Below are 3,899 nucleotides of genomic sequence, written 5' to 3' on the forward strand. Positions count from 1 at the left end.
TTCAGGTCACACACTCATTGTGATTCTGTGACTGCAATCGCTCCTGGTCCAGTGTATTTTATTTTCTTCGCATTTAGCGTAGGGCTTGGAATTTTTCAGGATAGACGTAATGTTAAGGTCTTCAGCCCAATTGTATATGTGTCACATTTCTAGGATTCTGTATCACCTGTGAGACTTTTGAATCATCAGCATAACTTGTAAGGGTAGCTATCTGTATGGCTGAGGGCATATCTGAGAGGCCCACCATTAACAATGGTGGCCTCAAAACAGTACTCAGTGGGACACTACTAATTATTTATCTTTCCCTGTCCTAATTATTTATCTTTCTCTGTCCGTTATTACTACCTGACTTCTATCTTTCAGAAAATCATGTAGCCACTCACCTGGGTTTCTGACTAAATCGAAATCTCCAGTTTGTAACATATCATTCCATGACTGATTTCATCGACTGGCTTTGCAAAGTCGGAAAATACTACATCTAAATTTGAGTGGTTGAGCAACTGTCTCAAGGCCCAGTTGTAACGTTTACGAGTTGTGTCAGACAACTTTTTCTTAGCCGAAAACAGGGGTGGATGACAGTCACCAGATCCTTTCTGAAAGAAACGTGGCGGTTAGTCTCCTGAAGTTTCGCTATGTGAGGTTTGAGTGATAGGCTAATAGGTTTTGGCATGTTCTGATACCTCCTTTATGGCTAGGGCATATTATTCCTGCCTTCATCTTGCCTAAAAGGATGTTTACGTCAGTGCGTTTGTGTGTGTGTGTGTGTGTGTGTGTGTGTGTGTGTGTGTGTGTGTGTGTGTGTGTGAGAGAGAGAGAGAGAGAGAATGTGTGTGTTTGTGTGTGTATGTATGCATGTGTAGTGGAGGCGCAATGGCCTAGTGGTTAGAGCAGCGGACTCGCGGTCATAGGATCGCGGTTTCGATTCCCAGACCGGGCGTTGTGAGTGTTTATTGAGCGAAAAACATCGAAACCTTCACGATGCTCCGGCAGGGGATGGTAGCGAACCCTGTTGTAGTCTTTCGCCCCAACTTTCTCTCATTCTTACCTCCTGTTTCTGTTGTGCCTGTAATTCAAAGGGTCAACCTTGTCACATTGCGTCACGCTGAATATCCCCGAGAACTATCTTAAGGGTACACGTGTCTGTGGAGTGCTCAGCCACTTGCACGTTAATTTCACGAGCAGGCTGTTCCGTTGATTGGATCAACTGGAACCCTCGACGTCGTAAGCGACGGAGTGCGAACAACAACAACAACAACGTATGTATGTGTGTGCGTGTTTCTTGAGCATCAGTGGGATGTTGTCAATAAGAATGTGTGTATTAAGATAAACATCTTTTGTTTTCTTTCTATTCATGTTTTTAGTTAAATAAATTAAGTTAGTTATCTTTATACCACATAAAATCCATTATAATAATGTATTTGTATTATAATTTATATTCCGTAAAATGTTATCGCTTTGTAGCACCGGATTACTTCTTGCCTCCCACTTATATTTATTTATGTATTTTCTTGTAGTTATTATTTATTCTATTGATTATTTCAAGTAATTCTCATTGAATTTAAATAACATATACGTTTTTTTCCCCTTTACTCTTCTATGGATATAATAGCAAAATGAATTTTAACTATACACTGAAGATTTGATCAATTAAATAATAAAAAAATACGTTTAAATCCATTAGTTTGTTTTCATATTAGTTATGTTTATTATCTCACTTCTGATACTCACAGACCATTTATCAAAAAATATAAATATGATTACTTAAAAACTTGTCTATATTTGTACCATTTAAAGTGTTAACTCCATTGCGTGAGTATAAATAGATTACTTGTTTTTTACTAAAATATTTTAAATGTTAGTTACATTAGACATTTTTGTTTGACATATATTGATTTAATTACAATATATCACTTCTTGGAAATATTAACAAATAATGTTACTACGATACAATTTTGAATTTAATCAAATATGATACATGAGAATTTTTTTTTTTATTTGACTTACCAGATTTATCATGATTTCAGGTACATATAACATTACAACGTAGTTTGTTAACATTTTAAAAAATATTCGCTGATAGTACTACATCCTCCTTTTTCTTTCTTCATATGTTTGATTTTTAATTTTGTAATACTGCTACTTCCGAAAAGCCTACATTTGGCGAAACACTGAAGTAGCTCCCTTCTTTATTATTTAATCAATTAATAATGACGAAACCGTAAGCACTAAGAGCAAAATGCTTACCAGTATTTCGACTGCCTTTACATTGAGAGTTCAAATTCCGCAGAGATCGATTTTGCCTTTCATCATTTCGGAAAGGGACGTATTGACCACCGGGGACGATGTAATCGGTTAACCCCATCCCCGAAATCACTGGCCTTGGGCCAAGGTTTGAAATCAATACAGAACAAGGCTCTACTTTCAGTATCGACGCATCTCTGTTTCCTGCAAGAAATGGTTTGTAAAGGCTGACTGTATAAATTTCATATTCTACACTCTGGCGGGCAAACGGCCCGTGGTTTTCCCTATATCAGATTTTTGCTACCATTTTTAACTTATGCCAAAGCCAAACACCTTCGGATATTTACACAAGCGTGCATGCATGACTGAAACAAGTGAAAGATAAAAGATATACCTCAGAAACTTTTGCTTAATGAGTCACCCTTCAAGTCCTATACAGTATCAAGCTGAAGCTAAGCCGTAGGGTACTTTAAGGGTAGAAATTTCATTGCAGAATACAGAACCACTTTGCAGAATACGGAACCATAAGGCGGCGAGCTGGCAGAAACGTTAGCACGCCTGGCGAAATGCTTAGCGGTATTTCATCTGTCGTTACGTTCTGAGTTCAAATTCCACCGAGGTCGATTTTGCCTTTCATCATTTCGGGGTCGATAAATTAAGTACCAGTAACGCACTGGGGTCGATGTAATAGACTTAATCCCCTTGTTTGTCTCCTCTATGTTTAGCCCCTTGTGGGCAATAAAGAAATAAGAATACAGAACCATTATTAGTCCTTTTTTTTTTTTTTTTAATTCGTAGAATCAGTGATCGAACTTATCGAATATGCATCGTCGAAACCGACGGAGGCTACATTTGCTAAGAATCTGTGTAATAGCGTAAACTAGGGATAATATATCTGTTTCAATAATTGTGACTCTAATGCGTAGTTGGATGCGTAATCAAGAATGCGCAGCAATATAAACGCTATAATTGGCAGAGATATGTGAACGAATGTCTATAGGGGGTTTTGCGATTCTCCTGCAGAGAGAAAACTTACTTTAAATGAATCAACGATGTAAGCGGCAGCATATATCGAAGAAATGGTCGATGTTTATGTATGAAGGATATAAGCGGCAACCTGTACAAATGAAGAAACGGTCGATACGTACGTATCAATGTACCACTGGTCCGTAATTGAATGGTGTATGCATGTATGGGTATGCGCATGCACATACACATACAGATAAACACATACACCCACACAATATACGCACGTGTGTAGGTATATATACTACATGTGTATATACAAATATATACAAATATATATATATGTATATATATATGTACATGTATATATATATATGTGTGTATGTGTATGTATATATGCATATATATATATATATATATATATATATATATATATATATATATATATATATATATATATATATATATATATATATGTATATATATACGAACATACATAGCCATACTCCTCCACCTGCCCCTATACACGCCGATTTGATTGTCCATTTGAAATTACACCGGTGGTGTACGCATGTACAAGTATATATTTTACATGCCTGCAGTGTATGCGCGGTGTGTGTGGGGAGGTTGTATGTGAGTGTGTGTGTGTGTGTGTGTGTGTGTGTGTGTGTGTGTGTGTGTGTGTGTGTGTG

Source organism: Octopus bimaculoides, chromosome 13, assembly GCF_001194135.2.
Source record: "Octopus bimaculoides isolate UCB-OBI-ISO-001 chromosome 13, ASM119413v2, whole genome shotgun sequence".
NCBI lineage: Eukaryota > Metazoa > Mollusca > Cephalopoda > Octopoda > Octopodidae > Octopus > Octopus bimaculoides.